Source organism: Rhincodon typus, chromosome 29 (assembly GCF_021869965.1).
Source record: "Rhincodon typus isolate 14 chromosome 29, sRhiTyp1.1, whole genome shotgun sequence".
Taxonomy (NCBI): domain Eukaryota; kingdom Metazoa; phylum Chordata; class Chondrichthyes; order Orectolobiformes; family Rhincodontidae; genus Rhincodon; species Rhincodon typus.
In genome coordinates this window covers 31,744,734-31,756,759 of record NC_063360.1, presented here as the reverse complement: position 1 = coordinate 31,756,759, position 12,026 = coordinate 31,744,734, and positions in this window count along the sequence as shown.

The window sequence follows — 12,026 nt, the reverse complement described above, 5'->3', positions numbered from 1 at the left end:
AAGAACTACGGATGCTGTAAATCAGGAGCAAAAACAGATGTTTCTGGAAAAGCTCAGCAGGTCTGGCAGCATCTGTGAAGAAAAATCAGAGTTAACATTTTGGGTCTGGTGACCCTTCCTCAGAACAAGACCCATCTCTAGATTATTTTTGCTTTATTTTGGTCTTTGAGCCAATGCTGCTATATAGAAAGAGAGAAACTGGAAGCAGCAGTAGGTCATTTGGCCCATTGAGCATTCAATATGATCATGGTTGATCCTCCATTTCAAGGTCACATTCCCTCTTTCTTGCCCTGTTACCTTTAAAATCTTTTAAAGAATCTCTTTCTTGAATATATTCAGTGACTTAGCCTCCACTGCCATCTGTGGTAGAGAATTTCACAGGTTCGAGAGAAGGAAAGTTTCCTCAGCAGTTCAAAATAGTCTACCCTGTACCCTGAGACTGTGTCCCCTGGTTCCAGATTCCCCAGCCAAGAAAAATACCTTCCCTGCATCTAGTCTATCTGTTGTTTGGAGGGCCTGTGCAGAGCTGCTGAGCTGAATGGCATTTTTCTGCGCTGTTGGGATTCTATGATTGCCACTCCCTCACCAATTCACATTCTCAAAAAACGTTAAGAGGCTCATGTGAGCCATGAACAGTATCATCACCACGTTGGACCCAATGAGCTGATCCTGTGTTGAAATACTCTGTGGTGCTGTGTCAGGTCTTTGCCTCCACCAGCCTACAAAAAAAAAGTTCATTTTTTATATTACTTCTTTCATAATATCATTCCTAAATTTGTCTCGTGTCATTTTGAATTTGTGCATTTTCAGCCAACTGCTCAATGCCACTTTAGTTTCATAGCGTTACTACTGGTTTAGTTCCACCAACTTACGAAGGCTTTTCATTTTATATCATTTGCTCACCTCCAAAATTTAACTTCAGTAAAGGAGTAATCCTGTGAACCCTCACTGCACTGACTTGTCCTAAAACTTGTACAAGTGCCATGCTTTTTTAAACAAAGCAGTGGGATCATGGCACATTATTCCCCATTCACCTAAACAGTGAGTCTGGTAAACACAGCTATCAAGGACAGAAGATAAAACATAGAAACATAGAAACATAGAAAATAAAGCAGGAGTAGGCCATTCAGCCTTTCAAACCTGCTGTTCCATTCAATATGATCATGGCTAAAGTGATCTAACTCAGAATCCTGTCCACTTTCTCCCCAAATACTTCAATCCCAAAGAACTATGTCTCCTTCTTGAAAACATTCAATATGTTGATGTTGACTGCTTTCTGTGGCAGAGAATTCCATTGAATCACCACTCTCTGGATGAAAGAATTTTTTCTCATCTCTGTCCTAAGTGGTTTATTCTGTATCCTTAAACTGTGACCCCTGGTCTGAACTACCTAGTTATTGGGAAGATCCTTTCTGCACTTTCCCTATCTAGACGCATCAGAATTTTATAGGTTTCAATGAGATACCTCCCATTCTTCCAAACTCCAGCATGTAGAATCTTAACTGATCCAGTCTCTCTTCGTACATCAGACCTGGCATCCAAGAAACCAGTCTAGCAAACCTTCATTGTACTCCCTTCATAGCCAGAACATTCTTCCTCAGATAAGGAGACCAAAACTGCGCACAACGGTGTAGTCTCACCCAGGCCCTGTACAACTGCAGCAAGACATCCCTGCTGCTGTACTCTAATTCTCTCGCTACAAAGGCCAACATACCAATTACTTTCTTCACCACCTTCTGCAGCTGCATGCTTACTTTCATTGACTGGCGAACAAGGACACGCAGGTCTCGCTGCAGCTCCTCCTTTCCCAATGAAAAGAATTCTAGCTGTCACTCACCTGATCATTCCTTTGTAGTTCCAATTGTAATTCGCTTTTATGAGAGCACTGGTCAATATTAAAAGTGGTGGAACCAAGCTGGAAACAGATGGTCTACCCAATAGCAACAAACTTGGGACCACTCAGAGGCCAGTTAAAGATATGCATATTTCTTACCAATTGTTTATGTTAGAAGATTTTCACATTCAGCAAATCTGACAAGTAATTTACTTTGTGTTGAAATGCAATAGAATCTGTTTAACATCACAAACTTGATGCACTGATGTGTTCTCAACCGCCAACATTCACCTGAATGGGATCCATTGAGAAGCGATGGGGCATATAGATTTTGCCAACCTGCGCAGCACAAAAATGAAAATTCATCAGGAAGGTTATTTTAAGAAAAACAAGTTTGTGGTCAAATAAAAAAAAAATCCCCAAGATTTACAGGCAATCTGGAAACAGCCTGGGACTATAATATTAGGTCAACAACCTGTTATTTTATGGTTTAAATACATGAACAGTGGCACGGACTTTTATGAGAAAAATATGCAGGTCTTAAACATTATTTTTCAGAATACTCTGGAACCAAGATCGAAAACAAATATGTGTCTCTTCTTCGTTGCCAACACTTCTGGATTGCCTTGCAATCTCCAGCAATTGCAGATCAATCTCCCAGACATGACACGAAGAAACCTCTGGAAGAAAGATTTCAACGGCATTAAAAATAACTTGTCTGTTTATTTCCAATTTCTTTGAACACTTTTGTTTATTAGTTATAAAAATACTTTGGTTAAAAAGGCTGTTTGGCTGGAGGTAGATGGTCAAGAGTTTTTTTGGTGAATCTCCTATGATATTCTCTGAAATGGTTTCTTCTCTGCTTCGCCCTGATCCTGAGATTATGACTAAAAACAAAAAAATCACAGTGGCTCAGGCATCATCTGTGGTGACAGAGCAAGGTAACGTTTTGAGTCTAGATGACTCTTCATCAGAACTGAGATTATGAGCTCTGGTCCTACACTCTCCCACAGGGGAAACAATTTTGCTGCATCTACCTTGTCAAATCCCCTAAGAATTGTATGTTTCAATAAGGCCACCTCTCATCCTTCTAAATTCCAATGAGTACAGACCCAATTTAGTCAACCTATCCTCATAAGATAGCCCCTCCATACCTGGTATCAACCTAGTGAATTTTCCCTAGACTGCCTCCAATGCTGTATACCTTTCCTTAGATGAGAGGTCCCAATCTGTTTATAGTTTTCCAGCTGTGGTCTGGCAAAACTGTGCACAACGGTGTGGTCACACACAGGCCCTGTACAGTTAGAGCTCACGGGGAGGCAATGGCCTAGTAGTATTGTCACTGGACTGTTAACCCAGAGAACCAGATAATGTTCTGGGGACCTGGGTTCAAATCCCACCACAGCAGATGTTGGAATTTGGATTCAATAAATATCTGGAATTAAGGATCTAATGATGACCATAAATCCATTGTCAATTGTCAGGAAAAACCCATCTGGTTCACTAATGTCCTTTAAGGAAGGAAACTGTCATCCTTACTTGGTCTGGTCTACATGTGACTCCACGCCCACAGCAATGTGGTTGACTCTGACCTGCTGGGCAATTAGGGATGGGCAATAAATGCTGTCCTAGCCAGCGATGCTGATATCCCATGAATGAATAAAGAAAAAAAAAGTACCTTGAATAGTTTTAGCAAGACTTTCCTATTTTAATACTCCATTTCCTTTGAAACAAAGGTCAGCATTTCATCCATCTTCTACTTACCTGCTGAACCTGGATGCTAGTTTTATTGAGTTCTACAATGAAGCCTCCCAAATCCCTCTGTTCTGTAGCTTTCTGCAGTCTTTCTCCATTTAAATAGTATTTATCTCCCCTATTCTTTCTGCTAAAATCCACAACTTCACATTTCCAACATTATATTCAATCTGCTGAGATCTTTCCCACTCACTTAACTTGTCTATATCCCTCTGACATCCTCCCTACTTGCCTTCTCACCTATTTTCGTGTCATCCATAAACTTGGCTAAACTGCATTCATTTTCCACATCTGAGCCATCAATACATATTGTAAATAATAATGACATCAGCGCTGATCTCTGTGACGCATTACTAATTACAGGATGCCATACTACCCTCCCCTTAGCCCAAGTCTCGATCTGCTATTAGTTAGACAAGCCTCTCTCCATTCTAATATACTATCCCAACACAGTGGGCTTTGAGCTGATTAAATAACCTAACGTGTGGTATCTTATCAAATGCCTTTTGAAAATCCAAAAATATTCCATGCACTGCTTCCTGTTCATCTAGAAACACTAACAGAAATTACTAGCAAAGCTCAGCAGGTCTGGTAACATGTGTCGAGAGAACTCAGAGATAACTTTTTGGGTCGAGTGAGCTTTTCCAGTAATTCCTGTTTTGTTTCTGAGTTATAGCATCCGTAGTTTTTTCAGTTTCCCCTTTATCTATCCTGCTTGTTACCTGCTCAAGAAAATCAAATAAGTTGGTCAGGCTTCATTTCATCTTCATGCCAATCTGACTTTGTTTGATTATGTTATATATTTCTCAGTGCTCTATTACATCCTATATAACATTTTCCCAACAACAGATAATAAGCTAAATGGCTTACAGATATCTGTTTCTTGTCACCTTCCCTTTTTAAATAAAGCTATTACATTCACAGTTTCAACCCACAGGTCTTTTTCAGAATCTAAGATTTCTATAAGATTACTACCACTGTTACTTCGTTGTATACCCTAGGATGCATCCTGTAGATCCAGAGGATGTATTCGTCTTTAGCTCTATTAGTTTCCATAGCACTTTTTCTCTTGTGATAATTATAGAGTCATAGTCATACAGCTCGGAAACAGACCCTTTGGTCCAACCAGTCCATGCTGACCATAATCCCAAACTAAACTAGTCCCACCTGCCTGCTCCTGGCCCATATCCCTCCAAACCTCTCCTATTTATGTATCTGTCCAAATGTCTTTTAAATGTTGTAATTGTACCTGCATCCACCACTTCCTCAGGAAGTTCGTTCCACATGTGAACCATCCTCTGTGTAAAAAATTTGCCTCTTATATCTTTTTTAAATCTCTCTCCTCTCACCTCAAATATGTGCCCCTAAGTCTCGACATCCCCCATCCTAGTGAAAAGACAATTACAACTCTGTCTATCTCAGAAGTTAAGCAGACTCAGGCCTAGTTAATACTTGGATGGGATTCCATCTGGGAATACTAGGTGCAGTGGGCTTTCAGGGTGGCCCAGTGGTTAGCACTTCTGCCTCATAGCACTAGGGACCCAGGTTCAATTCCAGCTCCAGGTGACTGTCTGAGTGGAGTTTGTACATTTTCCTCTGGGTGCTCTAATTTTGTCAACAGTCACAAAGATGTGCAGGCTAGGTGGATTGGCCATGCTAAATTGCCCATAGTGTCCAGGGATGCATAGGTTGGGTGAATTGGCCATGGAAAATACAGGGACAGGCTAGGGGGCTGAGTCTAGCTGGGATTAGTAGGCTATCACCTCAACCACTTGGCCACCTCATTGTGTACTCATCTTGATATTACTTTCAAATTTACCCTTAAAATTTATCTTCTCCATCTTTATTATTTTTATGGTCATCTTTTGTTGGTTTTCAAACTTTCCCAATCCTCTGGCTTATCAAAAATCTTTGCCACATGATATGTTTTTGTTTTAATTTGACACTATCCTTAACTTCTGTGGTCAACCATGATTGGCTTATCCTCTTCCTAGGATCCTTCTTCCTCACTGTAAGAAATCTTTGTTGTGAGTCATGAACTATTTTTGTAACCATCCACCAGTATTTCTCAACCATCTTTTCTGCTAAATGTCCACTCCAACCAGCTTTGTACTTATTCCTTTGTAAGTATCCAAATTTAAGTTTATCACGGCAGGTCTGGCAGCATCATTGAAGGAAAAAACAAAGTTAACGCTTTGGGTCCGGTGACCCTTCCTCAGAACTGTCACTGGACCCAAAACATTAACACTGTTTTTACCTTCACAGATGCTGCCAGACCTGCTGAGCTTTTCCAGCATCTTTGCTTTTGTTCCTGATTTATGGCATCTGCAGTTCTTTTGGTTTTTATTAAGTTTATCACAGTTGTTTCTGACCCAGGTTCTTCTCCTTCAAACTGAATGCTAAATTTGACTATAATATTGTCATCGTTTCCTAGGGGATCTTTTACAATGACATCATTTATTAAGCACCACAGCATCCAAAATAGCCTGACACCTGTTTTGATCCGTAACATTTTGTTCTAGGAAACTGTTCCTAATACACTCTATGAATGCTTGTTCATTGTTTCCTCTGCCAATCTGCCAATCCCAATCTACATGAAGATTAAAGTCACCCATGATTAAAATACTACTTTATTTATATTTGATTTGATTTGATTTACTGTAGCCACACATACCAAAGTACAGTGAAAAACTTTGTTTTGCGAGCAGTACAGGTAGATCATAGCAAACATAACTCGGTGCTGAAATTTCACTCGATGAAATGATAGCCCTATTCAAGTACAGATAATTCTTTGGACAGATCTATCTATAGGGCAGAACTAACCACTAAATATCGCAACAAAAACTTACATTTTCTGAAGAAGGGTCCCGACCCGAAATGTCAGCTTTCCTGTTCCCCTGATGCTGCCTGGCCTGCTGTGTTCCTCCAGCTTTATTATCTTTTCCATTTGTAAGGCATTGTTAATGTAACAAATAAGATAATGTAATCCCACATGTTTCAGCTCACTTATATTATGCCGGGCCATAATTATTATTGCCCAATGAAGGTGCTTTCTTCCCAGATAGATCCTCACATTAACATGTTGCTGTCCACTGCCCATCAGAAATCAGTCCCCCAACCCTTTGCTGAAATCTGCCAGATCGTAAGGTGCTTAGATTTACTGAGCCATACAAGATTACGGCTGCATAGGAGGTGCACAAAGCAAGATCAACATTAGCAAGATCAACAGTTATTTGAATTTAGAGAGGTCTATGCCCTCATTATCTCCTGATTTATTCTCTGTCTCATCATATAGCTACTGCTAGAGGGTTCATAAAATCCTCATACCAGTGTCTTTCCTTTGTTATTTCTGACCTCCACTCATATGATTCTACATCCTCTGATCTCAGATCATTTCTTGCTATCGTACTTATCCCCACTATACTAACAAAGCTAGTCCAGTACCCTTTCTTCCTGCCTGCCCCTTTGAAAAGTCACATACCTCTGAATATTTAGTTCCCAACTTTGATGTCTTTGTAACCATGTCTCATAATAACTATAAGCTCAAAACCTCTATTTGCACAACTATTTTATTGATATTACTGTGAATACTATATGCATTTAAATAAAGAGCCATTACTTTTTTTCTGTATTTTGTCCCTATTTGCTATGTTTTTTTAATGCCTGTGCACTCTGTCCCTACCTGTCCCACTCTAGGTATCATTATCTAAATTGCCGCCCTGCAATGCAGTCATGCCTTTTTGCTTTGAAGCCTATGTCTCCCATCTCCCTCACTCTCACCCCCTCTGCTTAGTTTGCAAGCCAACCGCTATCGTACATCCAGAGAATGAAAGCTTACATCAGAAGATCCCACCAATCAACGGCCATCTCGACAGTCTTGATGAGCAAGTAAAGTGCCCTTGGAATGAGATGGTTCAGGGAATTTGTTGCTGCATTTTGAATAGAGACAAGAACACTGGAGGGGAAAGGTCACATTTGCATACTTCCTGCACAGCTGCCAATTCAAAGAACCCATCACTCAAAATGGGAACATTCGATCATTGTTGTATATTTGCTCAGTGTTGTATATTTTATGCACTTCAGAGCAAAGTTGAGATGATGCTACTTTCAAGTTATTTTATTTACAGTGCTGCTTACAATATCGTTGTAATCACACAATATCTCAATCCCAGCTCTAGCATCTTGAGCCTTTTGTAGTGTCCATTTAGTGCTGAGCCATCATCCAGGCTTAACCAAACAAGTCCAGTGAACATCGATCACTTACCCGTCATTCACAATCAAGGACAGAACAATTGAGCACTACACTGCCAACTAAAGGTTGGAAGACATTGCTGTTTGTCAATCGGCAATGTTTTGCTCCCGGAGCTCAGACCTGATGTATTTTTCCTGTGTTCTTTCAAATGGTAACAAAGTCATAGAACTATGGAGTAACACAGCATGGAAACAGATCCTTTGGACCAACCAGTCCATGCCAAACATAATCCCAAAATAAACTACCCAGCAACATCCTGGTAAATCTCTTCTGAATACTCTCCAGCATAATAATATCTTTCTTATAATTGGATGACTAGAGCTGGACACAATATTCCAGAACAGGCCTCACCAATGTCCTGTACAACCTCAACATGAATTCCCAACATATACTCAAAGGCCTGAGCAATGAAGGTAAGCATGCCAGATGCCTTTTTAACCACGCTGTCGATATGTGATGCAAACTTCAAAGAATTGTGTGTGATTGAATAAGTATCCTTGAAGGAAGAGGGAAAGGAATGGGCACCAACAGAAGAGGCCTACACAGTCCAAATGCAAATCCAAGCACATGACAACTCTATCTCACCCACTTTCCAGTCATTCTGTCCATCAAATATCTGTCCAGATCTCTCTTGAAAAAGCCCAATTCCTCACTGACCTGAGGATAGGAACCAGGCAATATTTCTTTCCTTTCAAACACAAGCAAGTCTCAGGATGGTTGGAATTGTTCAGTTAGTCTAAAACTTGCCAGTCATTGTAGATATTTTCCTCAAAAGGTAGTGGAAACAGAACCTTTAAATATTTTAAGCCAGGGTAGATAGATTCTTGATTACACAGGGATGAAAGATTATCTGGGATATGCAGGAATGTAGAGTGGAGATTACAATCAACTCAATGGTCTTATTGAATGGTGGAGCAACTTTGATGGACTGAATGGCTTAGACTTGTTCTTTGCTCTTATGTGTTTTTCTTTATTCTTTCATGGAATGTGGGTGTCACTGGCTGGGTCAGAGTTTATTGCCCATTCCTAATTGCCCTTGAGAAAGCCTTGGTGAGCTACCTTCTTGAACTGCTGTAGTTTACATGCTGTGGGTTGACCCACAATGCCATTACTATGGGAATTACAGGATTTTGACCCAATGAAAGTGAAGGAGTAGTGATATATTTTGAAGTTAGCATAGTGAGTAGTTTGGAGAGGATCTTGAAGGGGCAATGGTGTTCCCATGTATCCACTGCCCTTGTCCTGCTAGATGGAAGTGGTCGTGGGTTTCAAAGACGCTGTCTAAGGATATTTGGCAAAATTTCTTCCCTAAAGGCTAAGTAAACCAAATGGGCTTTCACAACCATCAACAGAAGTAATAACAAATATAATCTGAAATGAGATTTTACTATTCCATGGAATTTCTTATTTAATTGTATTTTAAGTCTCCATCAGCTGCCGATTTGAACCCATGTTCCTAGATCACTGGCCCAGGCTTCTGGATTACTAGCTCAGTGGTATTACCGTGATGTCACCATTTTTCCAGTTGGCTCTGTTTGATCTCCCTTTTCCTTCCAGTGGGACAGTCACAAAAACCCTGACCTCCCCAACACTCCAAGGTTTGCTTATATTTTGCTTGCCAGCAGGAACCCTTCATAGTCACCCTGGTGGACATATGAACTGGCAACATTTCAATAGTCACTGATAGAAACCCACCCTGAGTTAAAATCTGCCTCATTTAGGCATCTCGGTGGCAGCATTTTACAAATCTGCTTCACTTTATTACTTATAACATACATGTATTAAACATTCATGGCAGCCTCCAGATGAACATACTGAGTTGATCTAAGCAGAGCATTCCAAGTCTACCATTGCCACATTCCATCCTCTTGGACTGTATAGGCTTCTTCATCCAAACACAATATTTAAACACTCATTCCTGATTCAAGGCTACTGGGGCCTATTTTGGAATTAGCAGCCCCTTACTGCTCAATAAAATAGGCTAAGGTCTACAATCTGGCCATTCTCCTATCTGTTCCTTATCATTGAAATTTATCATTCTTCAAGTAAGTGACCCCCCGGACTCCAGGGGTCTTTATGTTCGACTCAATGTACACTGTCAGTGGCAAGTATCCGTGGAAACATCTAGGCCAGTGGCTTTATTGTGTTTATTGGCACCCATTTCAATGCGGTCACAGCAAAATCTTCCTTTCTTTTTAACCCAGTCAACTCGACATCCGCCTGTGCTCCACACTGCTTCCTGCAACCTCATTGGGTTACAGGGTAATGGTTATTTTACTGGAATCATAACAATCCAGAGGCATGGATTTAAAAATGTTCTAATCCCAGCAGAGCAGTTTGAAAATTCTGGACATTAAAAGTCAGGCTGAATTTCCTTCCCAGAGTTAGGAGGGTGGGGGTGCAGGAGTGTGTGGATGTCATAGACATAGACTTATACAGCACAGGACAGCCCTTTGGCCCATCGAATCTACGCCGGCCTATCCATGCTAATCCCACTTTCCAGCACTTGATGTATCATTTCTTAACGTCAGCCAACCTGCCATCACCCATTGCACCCTGCATGGGACCGTTCTTTTTAATGGTGGGGGCCATCAGGAGTGGAAAGGCTACAAGCAGAAGGTGACCAAATAGACCAAGTTAGGGGCCAATTATCAGAGGCTGACTGGAGCTTTCCAGTCAGCTTGAGGCCCCCCACCCGCCACCCATCCACAGCATCAGGCCAGCTGTTGCAGTAGTAGTCCGCACTCCAGGCTTCAAGGCTCTCCAGTTGTCAACCACTTTTTATTTCTTTATTCATTCACAGACAAGGGCATCGCTGGCTAGGCAGCATTTATTACCCATCCCTAATTGCCCAGAGGGCAGTTCAGAGTTAGCCACATTGTTGTGGGTCTGGAGTCACATGTAGGCCAGACCAGGTAAGGATGGCAGTTTCCTTCCCTGAAGGACATTAGGGAACCAGATGGATTTTTCCCAAGAATCGACAATGGATTCATGGTCATCATTAGACTCTTAATTCCAGATATTTTATTGAATTCAAATTCCACCATTTGCAGTGGTGGGATTCAAACCCGAGTCCCCAGAACATTATCTGGTTCTCTGGATTAACAGTCCAGCGATAATACCACTAGGCCATTGCCTCCCCAATTACTTGGTGGAAATGCTCCCAATCCAATATGGCAGCCGGTTGTGGGCTGTGGCCAATTTCTAATTTAGAATTGCTGGGAGTGGTGCCTCGAGTTGAATGTTCCCCTCTCTCTCTCTCTCTCTGGGTTCCCTTCATCTACGAAGGGCCTCCCTTATTGAACAGCAAACCTGCACTCTGATAATAGGCCAATTCAGGGGAAATGTCACCCCAATTTGATGTCAGGGACCCACTCCCAAAGCCCACAAATTCAGCTATCTGTAAAAGTAACCAGTAAGCAGTCAGCTTATTGGAAAAAACTCAGCTGGTTCTGGAAAGTTGGTATGCTTTTCTCCAGTAGCATTAATTGCTGTAGTCATTTGAAATTTGGAATTCTTGCGTTGGTTCTGATGAAGGCAAGATGGAAAGCTCCAGCAACATGTCTCTCTTTTCAGCTAAAAAATCTTATTGAAAAAATTGAAAAGAAAACCCCTAGGTTTAATTCTTGGTCAGGTTTGAGTCAATTAATCTGAGCCCTCAGTTGTTTGTGAGTTTGTGAGGGGATGCTGCAATTCACCTCAGGTTTCTGTGTTGTGAAAGTTTAAAAGAAATCAGTTCCTGACAACCATCCTGCAATCTCTTCTTTAGTGAGGAGGTGATGGCCTAGTGTGCTTTTGCTGGACTGGTAATCCAGAGACCCAGGTAATGTTCTGGGGACCTCGAATCCTGCCACAGTGGATGGTGTAATTTGAATCCAATAAAAATAATCTGGAAATCAGAGTCTACTGATGATCATAAATCCATTGTCAGAAAAACTCATCTGTTTCACTAACGGCCTTTTGGGGAAGAAAGACTTTCCCTGGTCTGGCCTACTTGTGACTCCAGATGCGCAGCAATGAGGTTAACTCTTTACTGCCCTCTGGGATTGACAATAAATGCCGGCCTAGCCAGTGATGCCATCATCCTGTGAATGAATTGAACAAAAAAGTGCATGTTTTTCAGTGTTTTATTGGGAGCAGGGTCATGCTCTGCTGTGATAACCAGGTGTGGAGCTGGATGAACAC